This window comes from Rana temporaria, chromosome 2 (genome assembly GCF_905171775.1).
Source record: "Rana temporaria chromosome 2, aRanTem1.1, whole genome shotgun sequence".
Lineage (NCBI taxonomy): Eukaryota > Metazoa > Chordata > Amphibia > Anura > Ranidae > Rana > Rana temporaria.
In genome coordinates, this window is record NC_053490.1 from 383,707,334 (window position 1) to 383,724,995 (window position 17,662).

General features: G+C 42.9%; 1 long non-coding RNA gene across 2 annotated transcripts; it reads right to left on the bottom strand.

The window, feature by feature from the left end:
• Window positions 1-239: 239 nt before the first annotated feature.
• On the bottom strand, window positions 240-12,273 carry LOC120927322. Of its 2 annotated transcripts, none has more exons than XR_005747067.1 (3): window positions 12,062-12,273; window positions 1,560-1,669; window positions 240-1,299 (listed from the first exon to the last, which is right to left on the bottom strand). It is a non-coding gene; the product is annotated as an uncharacterized LOC120927322 (long non-coding RNA). The 2 variants fall into 2 exon arrangements; XR_005747068.1 differs by lacking the exon at window positions 12,062-12,273 and adding an exon at window positions 1,988-2,395.
• Window positions 12,274-17,662: the final 5,389 nt, after the last annotated feature.

The following is a 17,662-nucleotide window of genomic DNA, read 5'->3' on the forward strand; positions in this document are numbered from 1 at the left end:
GACCTAGCTTTTGTATGCTTGGAAATGAATATGCAGCTTGCTCAGGCATCCATAAACACGTCCGCTTGTCAGTCTCGATTAAGCCTCTTCTCTCATCGCACGGATGCACAAATGTCGCTGTAGTGTTTAACCTCCACACTGCCGTTCGCACTGAAGTAAGGAACTGAAGATGGGTTTGTATTATATGGAATGTATATGTGGATGGCAAACTTTCTATAAGAAAAGTAACATGTCCCAGATACTGTTGTACAACTATTTATTTGTTGTCAGACAAGGAAAAACAAGTGCGTGTGAACAAAACAATTGTGACAATTAATAACTAGTGATCCAAAAGGAAAGCTTATTCTGAGAGCAACAGTTTATATTAAATGAATACATCATATGTTAAAGACAAATGAGAAACATTGTGGCAAATTTGGATGTCTAATGCAACCTTTAATACTGTGATATAACTGAAGCATAGAAAAGAAAATCTAGCGTACATCGACAACTAAGTATGAGATCATTGAATTCTCTTTGTGAAGCTGGGGGGAAAGGGTTATGGCTATAAATATTAAACATTAATAAGAACATAAAGTGCCTGGGTGTATTCCTATATTATAAATAATAGGTCGTCTTTTTCTCAGTAAAATGGCCATAGTAAATCATGATTTATTTAGTTAGCTATATCTATTTTTCCTCTTTGCATTTTAACATCATACACAATCCTTTTACAGTTATAGAGTCACTTGGATAACTTGCAATATGCATACATAGATTTACCAATTGGCTGTCCACCATTTACATTTTGTAAACAAGAATACATAGCTTATACTCGTACCTTAAATGCTGTATATTATTCTGAATTATAAAAACACCTGTATGCTTTTCTGGGAAATAAGACCTCTGTCTGTCCTGGGATATCAGAGATCATGCTTTGCAATTTGTAACAATGAAAGCTGTGTATATTTAGCTCTTCTACATTCTCAGTCCTCCATATACATTCTTTTTGCACATTACTGTTTTCTTGTGGCACTTTCTTGATCTTCCCCACTAAAACTAGGAAGATATGAATCCTAAATCCTATTCTTTATTTACATACATTATTGACCTGTCTGCCTGGGATAGCATCAAGCACTTTCCTCTCCCCATCTTGCAGTAGTCTCATCTATGTCCATGTGAACCATGAAAGCTGGACTTTTGCATCATCTGGCGGACACTGTAGTAGGATAGTCCAAGACCCATGAGGGCAAGAAGAAATGCCAGATGATTCACTAATCTGTCTTTGGGCTCTGAGGCCACTTCTCCAGATACCTGCAGCTGGAATAAATATGATGCAGACCCGTTAAGACCTATATTAAAATGATTTAGATGTACTCAATACGACAAACAGTCTCGTATAGAATGACGCACATTCCTCATGAATGTATTTATCGGCTGTAGCTGATGTAACAATAACATCCTTTTGTCAATGTAAATGCATATATTTCTACTTATGAGAACCAGAATTAACATTTTATTAAAAACAAACATACCTATAACTGCGATACAACCAACAATGCAATCATAGGTAAGTGTACCTGCAGTAGACGGAAATACCCAGGTGTGAGGCGTCCAAGGCGAATAATCATTGTGCATACAGCCTGATGCAATGGATTTTCAGCCCAAACAGATGGAAGGGTTATGTAAGCTGCAGAAGAATATATAATTTTACAAAAACAAGTATTTTTCCGAATGCATAACAAATCTGTGTCTTCCATTGGTGAATATTGATATATGTTGCACAAACATAAGATTTAAAAAAAAAAACGAAATCATCACTTACGACACCGCACAATCTTTGTTCTACTTCCCTAGTCGTCTTTTGCTTCCCATAGAGAGCGTCGAAATCTGAAGCAGTTTGCTACCCATCGCTACAACTTGCCCACCATTTTTTAAGCTGTTTTCTCCCCCCCCCCTTCTCTTCCTGTTTAGAAACGCAAAAAAAAAAAGTACATCCCAGTTTCACCTTTTTATGCGGAGTCGGTTGCCGTCTCTGACTTATGGCTACGAAAGCAAAATGAGGAGATATGTAGCCTTGCACTGTTCATCTACTGCTTTTAACCTCCCATCATTATAACAAGTTCAGCATGGCCCCTCCCAAAAAGAACAGCTGTCAGAAGAGATCAGACCAATGGGTTTTAAAACACAGCCAGAGGGGAGAATGGGGACAGAAATGAATGTGGGTAAAAGAGAGCAGAGAGGACGAAGGAAAAAAGACGCCATTTACCAACACTGTAATACTTCAGAATCCTCAGTTACAATCATCCGTTTAATATTATGCTTGTGAATAGATAACACTGCGCAATATTTTTTGAGAATTACAAGCTATTATGATTTGAGAGAAAACATCCATTTATGAACTTTTGGGTACAATCATTCGTTTTATTACCAATAACGAGCCCATGGAAAATGAAGGATGCTTCAAATAAGCAGGTCAGGTCATTTGGACTCTAATCTTACAAAAGGAAACAAAGTAATTATTGTATGTAGTCCCCATGTCAGCAAAATTCAAAGTGATTATAATAAAAATAGGCAGCTGGTTGAAAAATAAAAATAAGCAAGTGTTTGTGCTGCCAAAATGAGCAGATTGAAGCTCCTGTCCACATAAGATAATGAAATCTAGTTGGTTGTTATTGCTAGAAAAATTCTTCAATTAGATGATCTTTTAACCTGTAATGCAGAACAGGGGCGTTCAGGTCTGGTTGTTTTTAAAATGGAAACCTTCACACACAACAGGTAGACCGCTATCTAATGTAACATTTCGGTGTAGAATACTATTATCGGCCCTGGGGATCTAGTTATGTAGTGATAACAGAAGATATTACAAGTAGGTACACCTATGCAGATATTTGTTCTTAACAATTACCCAATTTCCCTTTGGGATTAAAGTATTCTGTAAAACCAGTAACATAATAGCTTTAGAAGGAATGCCAGAATGAATGAACTGTGCTTCATGAAGACTTTCAGATTTGATCTGTCAAATCAGCAGTGTTACCCCCAACTATGTAGCATGAACAGGGCTGCTGTTAGAAATCACGGGGCCCCATAGAGCCTACCTGGCAGGGCCTCCCCCCCATTCAAATATATATATATATAAAAAAAAAATTCACAATAAATATCCTAAAATCATTCTCAGCGGACACACAGATAACAGAGAAGCTGTGTGAATTGGCCCTTTTTTAAATAGTTTTCAACATTTTTGAACAAAAACATTTTATAATTTTTTTTTTAAATACATTATTTTATTTTACAATTTTTACAAATTATTTTTATACAATTTTCTATTTTTTTTTTTTTTACAAGGGATTAAAACAATACAGGGTTAAATTATATATATTTTTTTAACAGGACAAAGAAGCCGGCAGTTTTGTCTGTGTCTCTCCCTACAACAGCTAAAAGTCAGCGGGAGGGTTTTCAGCTGCTGCTGAGAGCTGTAATTGCCCCCCCTTCCCTCTGGTGTTTGGGCCCCCCTGTGTACCCGGGCCCCCTACAGGAGGACTGGTGGTCCCCCCCTATCAGCGGCCCTGAGCATGAACCGTAACCTAAACAGTACAAAGTGTCCACTCATGTAGACCCTCAATCTATATAGCTGATACATTTGTTCATCTGACACAGCAGATACAAAATCAGATTGTATGTGGCCATTATAACCCATGTATAACTGTTGTATGGTGAAACCCCCTTGGTTGTTAATTTGAGTGGTAAGTAAATGTAAAACTTATGAAAAAAATAGTTTGACTCTAATGGCATCTATGTACATGAGCTAAAGCCATGTATAGGATTGATAGTGTTTAGTATTAGAACCCTCTTTCTGCAAATGATAAAATCCTATCTGCTGAATGCACTCGCCAGTGTACAGATGCTGGGAATCTTTAATCATCCACTGCACGTCACTAATCTGCTACATCATCCCTAGTTACCAAACCATATAAGCCACTGACACAATATTAAATCACAAATTTTCACTGGAGAAGATAACTCTAGAAACATGGCTATAGGTCCTGGTAGAGTTCTTCAGATATTCAGATTGAACCTACTGACAATATTGTTTTCGTTCTTGAAGTTGGGAGGGCTGTGATCTCCTAAACCAGACCCACCATAATGGTTTGTTCTCTGTGCTTTTTAAGTACATGCAACATGAGAAAAGCAAAAAAAAAGATCCATTTCTGACATTTCTTTGTTTAAATGCCAGTTGCCTACTTTTCATGCTTGATGCTTTGGCTTTAATGAATTTTGCATTACTGACTCAGAACAAGTAAAGTGATCTGCTTTTCTGATACTTAAAGTGGGAGTAAACTCCCATGCATGACGTTTACTTATACTAAGGCTTACCTATAGGTACAGTAAATATCTCCTAAACGTGCACTGTTTTGGAAATATTTTCTTTTGGTACAGCCAGTGACGTCCAGGAACAGCAGACAACCTTTAGAATCACTTTAAGCTTTCCACATATAAAAGGCGTGGTTGACCTAGAAAGAATACTTCTTCCCACAAATGGGGAAGAAGGGGTTATTTGGCCACCTTGGATATAAACAGTGTTTAGTGGTAATCTGTTTAAAGTAAAACAAAAAGGTAAACTATTAGCTCTATCCTCCTCCACCCCCAACCTTGCCTTCTTCAGTACATCTAAGGACATAATAGAATCCACATAGGCCATTAACTAATTTTCATAGCTATGGTGTGCTTTAATCGCAGTTCTGTATAAATAGATATTCTAGGTGGCAGGTTAAATAGTATTGAACAGATGCCCTTTTGTGTGTATTAACTATAATGCGCTGCCTGTCGATCTATCACTCTACCAAGCTACAGACAGAACATAATAGTCAATGTACTGTAGCTAAAGGCCCTTTCACACTAGCGATCTGATCAGGTTCAACTGTACATTTTTCAAGTGGACCTGATCATGCACTTCTATGCGCCGGCAGGTGTAAACTGACTTGTGTCCGTCTACCCCCGCTTACCTCTGGGCCTGATCAGGACCGCTAAAAAAATGGAGGAGGACTGAGTGTTTGGGTGGACGGGCTTGGAAGCAGCCAGGTGTAAATAGACAGCGGAGTCCATTTACTCCAAACTGCCCATAGACCAGAGCAGGATCTGTCCATGTCCGCTCTGCATAAACTGAGTGAACACGGACCTGTCATCTGCTCTGCTCTGATTGGCAGGGGATCAGCTCACAGGTCCCCTGCTGATCAGAACGGAAGGCACCCGCGTGAAAGGGCACCTCTTCAATACTACTTAATCTGCCAGACAGAATTCAAGTCTAAGCAGGGTTGGGACACAATACAACAGGCACTGGAAAATGAGGTAAGGACTGATCTGAGGTCTTCTACTATGAACCAAGTCAGGCTCATTAAAGCAGACAGGAAAGGTAAATTCGGGCTTGTCTGACTTCCTTCTATCTGCATGATAGTTTAGCTCAGGGTTTGACAAATTTGCTTGGAATCTAGGAGCCAGCTAAAAAAGTTGAGTAGCGCCCGCATATGTAAATGGTATTCAAACCACACTTGAGGTATCGCCGCGATCGTTAGAGCGAGAGAAATAATTCTAGCTCTAGACCTCCTCTGTAACTCAAAACATGCAACCTGTAGATTTTTTTAAACGTCGCCTATGGAGATTTTAAAGGGTAAAAGTTTGTCGGCATTCCACGAGCAAACGCAGTTTTGAAGCGTGACATGTTGGGTATCAATTTACTCGGCGTAACATTATCTTTCACAATATAAAAAAAATTGCGATAACTTTACCGTTGTCTTATTTTTTAATTAAAAAAAGTGTATTTTTTCCCAAAAAAGTGCGCTTGTAAGACCGTTGCGCAAATACGGCGTTACAGAAAGTGTTGCAAAAATCGCCATTTTATTCTCTAGGGTGTTAGAATAAAAAATATATATTATGTTTGGGGTTCTAATAAGAGGGAAGGAGATGGCAGTGAAAATAGTGAAAAATGACACACATAATTGCTGCAATGCCAATGTAATGTAATGCCAACGGCCACCACCAGATGGCGCCAGCTCACAGAAGCTTCCGAAGAGCTTGGTACTTCACAAGGCCGCAAAGCCGCGGCCTCAATTACCGGCCGTCGCGGTGGGGGCGCACGGAAACACACGATCCTGTGCCTCCGTGCGCCCCCACCTCCCCAGCCGCGTGATCGCGGCGGCCGGTAATTGAGGCCGCGGCTTCGTGGCCTTGTAGCCCGCGAAGCCGCGGCCTCAATTACTGGCGGGCACGGGTGCCAGGTCACAATTTCTTGTCGCCAATGCGACCTGGCGCTCGGATATTGTCGACCCCTGGTTTAGCTTAGTTCATTTTTATCCAGAACACACTCACTTTAGAATATTATAAACCAAGCACCTTGTGGCGTCTGCAAATACTTAAAATACAATTCTTTTAGCGCAATAGAGGTCACAAATCCCTTGATTCTCCAAAATCCAAAACATGATATCTCCATGCAATGTCAAGAGCCAGCTCATCCCTCCCTCATCTTGGTATTGGCCACCTTTCTATCCTCCAAAACATTTTTTCCTTTACTGTTAAGCACATTTAGGAATATTATAATGTGTGGCTCCTTAGTGAAGGCAGGGGTCATATTCCAGTTTTCCAAGTGCCCCATAGTGGGAACAGAACCACAGATCCATGCACTGGAGGAACATCATACTTTCCCAATACATATAATTGTTGTTGGAGTTTTACTTTTAAATCAGATCTACTTTTGAAGCATTCTAATCAGGAGGTATAGAGAGTTGTGTAAAGTGATGTAGCCAATAGATAATGTAGAAGATACATTTAAGGAAACTGGTAAAACTTGACTCGTGTTTAGGAATTTCCCTCAAGGTATTCCCAACCCTGACCATAAATATTGATGAGATACAAAGCAAAGGCGTTACATAATATAGACGTTCATGTCCAACGGCATGTCAGGAGTAATCATATAGGGGCAGATCCACAAAGATCTGCTCCGGCGCATCGTATCTGAGATACGCTACGCCGCTGTACCTTACCTGGCTTTGGTTCGAATCCATAAAGATTTCGCGCCGTAAGTTACGGTGGCGTAGTATATCTCAAGCGGCGTAACGGCGCGGAATTCAAATGCGGCAAAAAGGGGGCGTGTTTCATTTAAATGAAGCGCGTCCCCGCGCCGAATGAACTGCGCATGCTCTGTTCCTAAATTTCCCCCCGTGCATTGCGCTAAATGACGTCGCAAGGACGTCATTGTTTTGACGTGGACGTAAATTACGTCCATCCCGATTCACGGACGACTTACGCAAACGAAGAAAAAAAAATCTAATTTAACGCGGGAACGACGGCCATACTTAAAGTGGAGGTTCCCCTAAAAATAAACTTTTAACATTGCATTTATGAGATTAATGACAATTAGAATCGGCTGTTTTTAAAAAAAAAAAATACGTCCGTACATACCGTTTCCTATATGTGTTCTCACCGCCGCTTCCGGGGCTGGGCGTTCCTAATTGATTGACAGGCATCCGACCAACGCATACATCACGTCACGAGATGCCGAAAGAAGCCGAACATCGGTGCGCTCTATACGGCGCCTGCGCACCAACGTTCGGCTTCTTTCGGCATCTCTTGACGCGCTGTATGCGGCGGTCAGATGCCTGTCAATCAATTAGGAACGCCCAGCCCCGACCATCATACACGGAAGCGGCGGTGAGAACACATATAGGAAACGGTATGTACGGACGTATTTTTAAAAAAAAACAGCCGATTCTAATTGTCATTAATCTCATAAATGCAATGTTAAAAGTTTATTTTTAGGGGAACCTCCACTTTAACATAGCAGGTTTAACTATACGCCACGAAATACCAGCTTTAACTATACGCCGAAAAAAGCCGACTAGAGACGACGTAAAAAAATGCGACGGCTGCTCGTACGTTCGTGGATCGTCGGAAATAGCTAATTTGCATACTCGACGCGGAAAACGACGTAAACGCCAACCAGCGGACGCCGAAGTATTGCATCTTAGATCCGAAGGCGTACGAAGATGTACGCCTGTCGGATCTAACCCAGATGCCGTTGTATCTTGTTTTGAGGATTCAAAACAAAGATACGAAGCAGGAAATTTGAAAGTACGCCGGCGTATCAGTAGATACGCCGGCGTACTCGCTTTGTGGATCTGCCCCATAGTGCTTAGGGGAAGGTGTACATGTGCCTTTAACCCAAATAGACAACACAGCAAATAAAACCGACTTCTAACATTAGGTAGTAATGCTTTTTTTTTAGATTACATGAATGTTCATAAAAGAAAATATTGATATGGATTTTAACCACTTGCCGACCGCCCCCTGTCGCTTGATGGCAGCAGTATGGCACTTCTACATGATTTGTACGGCGGGCACTTTAAGGAGTAGGCGCACCTGCCGCTTGATTTAGGAGACAGCTATATGCGATTGCTCCTGAGAAGGACAAAACGGAGATCTGTCAATGTAAACAGACAGATCTCTGTTCTGTCAGGGGAGTAGAGATAGATTGTCTGTTCCTAGTACTTAGGAACAGCGATCGGTCTCTTCCCACAGTCAGAAACACACATTTACAACTTAATCACCCCCTAGTGTTAACCCTTTCCCGGCCAATGACATTTATACAGTAATCAGTGGCTATTTTTAGCTCTGATCACTGTATAAATGTCAATGATCCCAAAATAATCCCACGGGATTACGTCAGAGGTGGCGGGGTCACCCGTACATGTCACTGGGTAACCCCGCAGCATTTCCCTGTTGCGTCAGAGGGGGGCGGGGTCACATCACAGGTGATCCCGCCCTCAGCGGGTGTAGTGTCATTCGACGGGAACAACCCATGGAGGCAGATCGCGTCGGCGTTTTTTTTTTCTTTCCGTATGCTTCGCTCGAGAATGGACTTACATTGGTGGATTTTTTTTTCCTTTTTAATAAAGGACTTGTCCCAAGCTGTCTACTGTGTGTTTTACATTTTTTGACACCTTTTTGTGAAATGGTAGGGGTACAATGTACCCCGTTACCAATTCACATAGAGGGGGCGGGATCTGGGGGTCCCCTTTGTTAAAGGGGACTTCCAGATTCCGATAAGCCCCCCACCTGCAAACCTCCACAACCACCGGGCAGGGGTTGTGGGGATGAGGCCCTTGTCCCCATCAACATGGGGACATCCTGCCCATGTTGAGGGCATGTGGCCTGGTATGGTTCAGGAGGGAGGGGGCGCTCTCTCATCCCCTCTATTTTCCTGCGGCCTGCCAGGTTGCGTGCTCGGATGGGGGTCTGGTATACATTTTTAGGGGGACCCCCAAGCCATTTTTTTTATTTTGGCGCGGGGGTTCCCCTTAAAATCCATACCAGACCTGATGGGCCTGGTATGGAATTTGGGGGGACCCCCACGCAATTTTTTTTTTTCAATTTTGGTTCTGGGTTCCCCTTAATATTCATACCAGACCCAAAGGGCCTGGTAATGGACGGGGGGGAACCCATGCCTTTTTTTTCAATTACTTTTATCTGTATTGCCGGGACCCGACAATTCATTATACTGTAGCTGCGAGTAGTTTTAACTGAGTTTTTTTCCTTTAGAAATGTCATTCTGTGCAGGGACTGTTCTAAACACAGGAAAAATGCACCACTTTACAGGCATACTATACGAAATTTAAAGGAATATTTCACTTTTATTGTTTCACTTTAAGCATTATTAAAAACCCTGCTCCCGAAAAAACTTCAGTTAAAAAAATAAAAAAATTGCATTGATACATGTCCCCTGGGGCAGGACCCAGGTCCCCAAACACTTTTTATGACAATACTACACATATAAGCCTTTAAAATGAGCACTCTTAATTTCTCCCATAGACTTTTAAAGGGTTTTTCGCGGCTTTCGAATTTGCCGCGGACACCCCAAATTGTTCGCTAGTCGGCGAACAGGCAGACACCCGATGTTGGAGTCGAACTTACGTTTGACTCGAAGATTGGGCTCATCCTTATATATATATATATATATATGTATATATAGTACCGTATTTATTGGGGTATAGCGCGCTCCCGCGTATAGCGCGCACACCTAAAGTTGCCCCGAAATTCCTGTAAAAAAAAATGTTATATGATTTTATTACTAACAGTTTTGGTGTCTTGCCCAGCATCCATCGTCCGGTCCGGCGTCCGTCTGCGGCCTCGTGGTGTCCTCCCGGCTTCTCCAGCGCGCGCCTCAAGTCGAGTCCCCGCTTTCCGCGCTCAGTTCGAACGCCTCCGCCGACATATACCGAGTGCAGTACACTCGGGTACATTCGGCAAGGCTTGGCTTCGCTCGTGCTCACGCTCTGTGACGTTTATGCGTGAGCACGAGCGAAGCCGAGCCTAGCCGAATGTACCCGAGTGTACTACACTAGGTATATGTCGGCGCAGGAATTCAAACTGAGCGCGGGAAGCGGCTATCGGCGTATATCGATTTCCCCCTTATTTCGATTTCGATTTTCCCCTTATTTTAAGGGGAAAAAAGTGCGCGATATACGCCGATAAATACGGTATATACACTGTATATGTATGCAATATTTCACAGACATTCATGCGCAAATTCCTTGTAAATCAGTTCTGGTTTGTAGGTATTGCAATACAATTTAAAACAACAGAACAATACTTTTATAAATATAATAGTATTAGGAAAAAGTCTGTTTACAGAGGACACACATCTCAGAGCAGGAAGTGTGGCTAATCATAGCAGCAGAGTGAAGAGCTATCAAATGTGAAAGTTAGGCCATGTGACTTTCACTGCTAAAGCTACATCCAGTAATACCAACTAAAGCCTGGTACACACGATTGGATTTTCCACGGACAAAGCGTAGGACTTTTGTCCCAAGGGCGTTAGTCTTGAACTTGTATTGCATACAAACGGCAAATAATTGTCGGCCAACAAACACGTAATTACGTGTTTTTTCCAGCTCTTTAGCGCCACCTTTTGGGCAATTTCTGCTAATGTTGTGTTATGGTTTTGTACGATGGACTTCGGATAATCCGGATAATCCGACTACACACATTCGTTGTCGGAAGATTTTAAAGCATTCTATCCCACATTTGTTGGCGGAAAAATCGGCAACAATTGTCCAATGGAGCATACAAACGGTCAGATTTTCCTACAACAGCCTGTCATCACACAATTCCGTCGGAAAATTCAATCGTGTGTACCAGGCTTAAGAACTAACTATGACCATTGGGCATGGGCGTCCGCTGAAACTTTTTCAGGGGGGGGGGGGGGGGGGCGCTTCGGGATCGGCGATACACAGTCGCATTTAACACGGCCACCTGGCAGTGTGAAATAGCTCTTGAGATAATTCAGCTTCACTCCATGCCCATATAAATATAGCCTAGAGAATGTACAGACCCCCCTTCAGCACAGATGGACCCCCCCTTCAGCACAGACCCCTCCATTCAGCACAGATGGACACCCCTTCAGCACAGACCCCCCCTTTCAGCACAGACGGACCCCTCCTTCAGCACAGACCCCCCCCCATTCTGCACAGACCCCTCCATTCAGCACAGATGGACCCCCCCCTTCAGCACAGACCCCCCTAATTCCACACAGGCCCCTTAATTCAGCACAGACCCCCCTTCAGCACAGATGGACTCCCCCTTCAGCACATACCCCCCTTCAGACAGCCCACGGCCGCGAGACTCTTCAACACCTTCTCGATTTTCCAGGGGGGGACACCCATGCCATTGGGGATGATTCACTACAACTAGAGAATGCAAAATCAGGTGAAGCTGTGCATGGTAGCCAATCAGCATCTAACTCCAGCTTGTTCAATTAGGCTTTCACAACACAACCTGGAAGCTGATTGGTTTATATGCAGAGCTTCACCAGATTTTGTACTCTCCAGTTTTAGTAAATAACCCCTAAGTCTTAACATCAGACTTGATAGATTTTAGAATCTGAGGTTAGCCTATCTAATACAAAAGTATAAAAGACTAAAGAAACATTAGGTATTGCAGGTCAACCTGCAAGCTCAGTAAAGTGCATTCATTTTCGAGATTGAGATGAGCTCTGCAATTATCAGCTAATACAGTAGCTTGATTGTCCACTCACCGTGATCCAGAGGACAAGAGAACACCAGCTGCTTGAAGAATCACAGAGCAACTGATTAAAAGTTGTGAATGTTATGTATGTATGTAGCTGTGTGGCTTGGGGGTGTTTAGGGCTGTCAGATAATAGGTCTGAGTGCATGCACAGAGCTGTGCAGAAATGCCTTCATGTCAGTATGTTAGGCAGCTCTGTTTGAACCCTTCTCTTAGCAGCCTTCCAACCTCGGAATGTACAGGGAGGAGTATGTACACATAAATGTCCTGTATATAGAGCTGGGTCACTATACAGTAAAAAAGACATGTGCTCCTTCAAGGTCATAAAAATATTTATGGCCCAGTCCCCTTCAGCATATGGAACTGGCGACTCGTTTCTGCAAGTATTTGACCCTGAACCTTGAATCTCAGACTGGCTGCTAGATTACGTTTTACCAAACGTGTAGCAATAAAAAAGTGCCATTTGTGTCATATGTTTGCATTCCTATCAAAGTCACATATACAGTATTCAGAACTTTGATAGTATGTTTGTTGATCAATTATTATACAGTAAAACCTTGTTTTATGAGTAATTTGGTTTGAGAGCGTTTTGCAAGACAAGCAAAATGTTTTAATAAATTTTGCCTTGATATACAAGCAATGTCTTGATATAAGAGTAGAGTCATGTAACAACAGAGTATAAAAAAGAAGAGAGGAGCCTCTAAGTGTAGCAATATGGTTACATTTAATGAAGGTACAACATGTAGAAACTTATTGCTACACTTAAAGGATCACTAAAGGAAATTTTTGTTTTTTGCTGAAATGACTGTTTACAGGGTATAGAGACATAAAAGTTAACTGATTCCTTTTAAAAATGATTAAAAATAGATAAAAATCAACCATATAATGTGCCTGTAGTTTCACTTTCGTTTTTAAGCTGGTTTCATGTTTATGTGAAGTAAAGAGACACACAGAACAAAAACAAACAAATCCAGGGCAGTGTTTTGTTTTTAAAATTAATCTGATTGGTTCTGTTAAGTTTTAGACACACAGTAATGACAGCTTAGACCATCGTGAAAAGCTCCCAGTACTGTGGTTATAAGGAGCCAGACAAGCAGGAAGTGTGGAGATCAGAGCAGTTTTACAGCAACATCAAAGCAAAAACGAGCAATGAGGACATGAAACCAGGACTGCAGTACGGTAAAGGAAGCTATTTAGCTAAAAAAAAAAAAATTCCTTTAGTGACCCTTTAAGCCTCGTACACACGATAGGTTAACCAGAGGACAACGGTCTGATGGACCGTTTTCATTGGTCAAAACCGATCGTGTGTGGGCCCCATAGGTTATTTAACCATAGGTTAAGAAAAAGCCAACTTGCTTTAAAATTAACCTATGGATTCCTAACCGATAGGTCAAAACCGATCGTTAGTAGGCACGACCATCGGTTAAAAATCCACGCATGCTCAGAATCAAGTCGACGCATGCTTGGAAGCATTGAACTTCGTTTTTTTCAGCACGTCGTTGTGTTTTACATCACCGCGTTCTGACACGATCTGTTATTTAACCGATGGTGTGTAGGCGTGACGGACCATCAGTCAGCTTCATAGGTTAACCTAGGACAACGGTCCTTCAGACCGTTGTTCTCTGGTTAACCTATCGTGTGTACAAGGCTTTAGAGGTGCCTCTCTTCTCTTTTATACCCTGTAAAAAAATGCTTTGATATACAATAAGATATATCTGCAATAAGACTTCTTGTATATAAAAAAAAGAAGAGCATTTACTGACAGAAATATTGGAGGAGTGACCACACGATACACTTACAGCCAGGCCCGTCATTACAAGGCAGGCAAACCAAGCAATTGCTTGGGGCCCCGAGCTGGCCTGGGGCCCCAAGCAGGGCCCTTGCCGCCCTTCCTATATGCTGCAGCCGCCTGAGCACTCTATAGAGAGCCTGCAGCACTGTTGCCTCAAGTCGTCACTTTCCCTTCTCTGTAGCATGGCCGAGCTCCTCTTCCTTCCTCCTGTCAGTCCGGACTCCGGCCCGGGTACTGCGCGGTACAGGAGATTCAGTTTCCTGTTCCCAGCCGGACTGACAGGAAGTGCACACTGAGTGCTCACTTCCTTTCAGTCTGGCCGTGAACAGGAAACTGAATCTCCTGCCGTGCGGTATGGACCTGGTAGGGAGGGGGGGGGGGCGTAAAAAGAACATAGGGAGGGAGGGGGCTCAGGGGGAGTAAAAATAACATGGGGGGGATTTGCATGCGGGGGGGGTTTGGGGGGGCCTCCATGTCCATTTTGCTTGGGGCCCCCAAATTCCTTCAAATGGCCCTGCTTACAGCACATAGTGGGACAAAGGGCACATACACCTAGTCAGGGCAGGCACGTATCACAGCACACATGCTCAGAACAGACACATATCAGAAAGATGCATTCAGAGCATGCGCATGTGTTCAGAACATAAAAAGGCAGTCATAGCAGAAACAGATAGAACACACACAGTCACAGCAGATAACTAGCATTTCCTATTTACACTGTGATCAGCTGTGATTGGACGCAGCTGATCACGTGGTAAAGAGCCTACGTCATAGGCTCTCTACCGAGATCAGTGATGTGGTGTGTCCGAGAGACACAACACTCTACAGATCGCCACACTGTGTGCCCCGCACAAGCGGCCATTCTGAAGGACCTCATATGTCTAGTCAGAACAATAAAGCCCCCACCTGCCCATCATTCTGCTATAGGCCGGTGTTAACACTGATGTTCTCCTTCCTTGTAATGTACAGTTGTAACCTGTAATGTAAGACATTCTGTAAAGCAGATTGTCTAGCAGTTGTGTCTGACTCCCTCCTCTGGCCATCTAACCAGCAGAAGAAGCATGACAGTAGAAGATGGGCTCACTTCAGGATTCAGATGAGTTAGTGCCAGCCTTGCCTTCGAAAGTATGTACTACACAACACTCATAGTTGACTAGCTACTTGTGCAAGTCTATGAAGAATTTTGTGTGTTCTCTAAATTTATGTTTTTAAATGAAATGTTGGGTTACATTGTTTTTTTTTGTTTTGTTTTACAATTGGTTTTATTGAAATAGTTATTCTAACACATACAGAAAAAAAGAATAGTGTGTATGGTATTATACAGGCATGCCCAAAGTCCGGCCCGCGGGTCAATCACGGCCGGTGTTTTGGTTTAATGTGGCCCCCTGGTAATTAGGAAATATATATCTTTTGTGGCCCCTAGGGCCACAAAAGATATATACCATATTTATCGACGAGCGCCGTCACACTACATACAGGAGAATCTCTGTTTTAATCGGTGGCGTCTGTAATAGGAAGTCATGTCTCCTGGGCTGCCATTGGATGTTCTGTCTATCTTAGGAGTCTTTGTATTAACCACTTGCTTACTGGGCACATATACCCCCCTCCTTCCCAGGTGAAATTTCAGCTTCCGGCACTGCGTCGCTTTAACTGACAATTGCGCGGTCGTGCGACGTGGCTCCCAAACTAAATTGACGTCCTTTTTTCCCCTCAAGTAGAGCTTTCTTTCGGTGGTATTTGATCGCCTGTGCGGTTTTTATTTTTTGCACTATAACAAAAAAGAGCGACAATTTTGAAAAAAAATACAATATTTTTTACTTGTTGCTATAATAAATTGCCCAATTTAAAAAAAAAAAAAAAAAAAAATCTCAGTTTAGGCCGATACGTATTCTACATATTTTTGGTAAAAAAAAAAAAAAAGGCAATAAGCGGTTTGCGCAAAAGTTATAGCGCCTACAAAATAGGGGACAGAATTTTTTTTTTTTTTTTTTACTAGTAATGGCGGCGATCTGCGATTTTTATTGGGACAGCGACATTATGGTGGACACATCGACATTTTTGGCGCCATTCACATTTATACTGCGATCAGTGCTATAAATATGCCGCACAGATCGCATAGCAAACGGCCACTCTGATTGGCCGTTCGCCGCGATCTGTGATTGGCTGTGTCCAAGGGACACGGCCAACACAGAGTTTCCCCGCTGCGCGCTCGGGAACGCCAAAAGGGGCGGACGTCAATTGACGTCCACTTGGATCTTTAGGTCCGCGCTGTAGCCGTCATTCGGCTATAGCGCGGGCCCCAGGTGGTTAAAGAGGTTGCAGAGTAAACAGGAGATTCTCTTGTATGTCCCCTGTCCCCTCTGAGGCTGTAGATGGGCATTGACCAGGCTGCACTGATGCCAATGGTGAGGCTGCATTCATGGCAATGGTGAGGCTGCAGGTGGGCACTGATTAGGCTGCATTGATGGGCACTGACCCTTATTTTGCTTCACAGTTCTTTAATTAAAATGTTGTTCCTGAAACGTCCCTTTTAAAGTGAAGGTGCATGTTAGGCCCCGTACACACGACCAAACATGTATGCTGAAACTGGTCCGCGGACCAATTTCAGCAGACATGTTCAGTCGTGTGTAGGCGCGAGCGGGCCGAATTCCAGCAAACATTTGCCCGCCGGGCCTTTTCCCAGCAGACAAATATTCCTGGACGTGTTTTAAAACCGTCCGCTGGAATCCTGCCCGCTCGGACATGTACGGTCGTCAGTACAGACCTACCGTACATGTCCGAGCGCCCGCCGTCCCTCGCATGCGTCGAATGACTTCGACGCATGCGTGGAAGCCTTTAAATGGCAGGCCCGCCATCGTCGCGGCGACAACGCGGACACGCCCCGCGTATTGTTTACGCGCGGACTTCTGTACGATGGTTAGTACAGCCATCGTACAGAAGCCCTCTGGCAGGCATGTACGGTGAAAACGGTCCGACGGACCGGTTTCATCGTACATGTTTGCCTGTGTGTCTCGGGCCTTATACGTCGATAAATACGGTATATCCAAATAACACGCCCAAGCTCATTTCTTTACCACACACAGCCACAAAGGCAAGATAATTCTTGTTGGGCGTGTTTGGACAAACACACTTATACCAAATTTTAATGGTTCAAAGAATGTCAGGCAAAATCGTTGGCCCTCACACATTTTCACTTCATCAAATCTGGTCCTCTTTGAACAAAGTTTGGACACCCCTGGTATAATACAAGAGTAAAAATGATAAAGGAATACAATTAAAAAAAAAGATGTACAATGAAAAGTATACAATGAGAAAGTATACTATGGTGATGTTGGGATGGTACATTAATTCTTTAATCTGTAAAAGAGATGTTGCTGTTGTTTTGTTATTTCAATCTGGTGCAGTGAGTATCATGAGATGTTAATGGGTAGGTGACTTTGTAAGCCTTTAATATCTACCAGACTCGGCTCTATCAGGCTGCTGCTAGAAGGAAAGTGAAAAGGCTCTGTGGTTATGAATGTTCAACGTATAATAAACATAGGCAGCTTATTCATGCTGAATCTTGTCGCAAGTATAATAATACATTGCTTGTGACGTGTACAAACATGAGCTACATTAGTGGCAGTCAATGCCCACTTTCGTCATTTTGAATAAGCACAAGCATCTGTGACAGACGGGATATGCTGTTGATTGTTACTTGATTCAGCATTTGTCACAATACAGGTCAACAGCATATGGATCTTGGAGCTTAAAGGGGTTGTAAAGGTTTGTTTTTTTATTTTCTAAATAGGTTCCTTTAAGCTAGTGCATTGTTGGTTT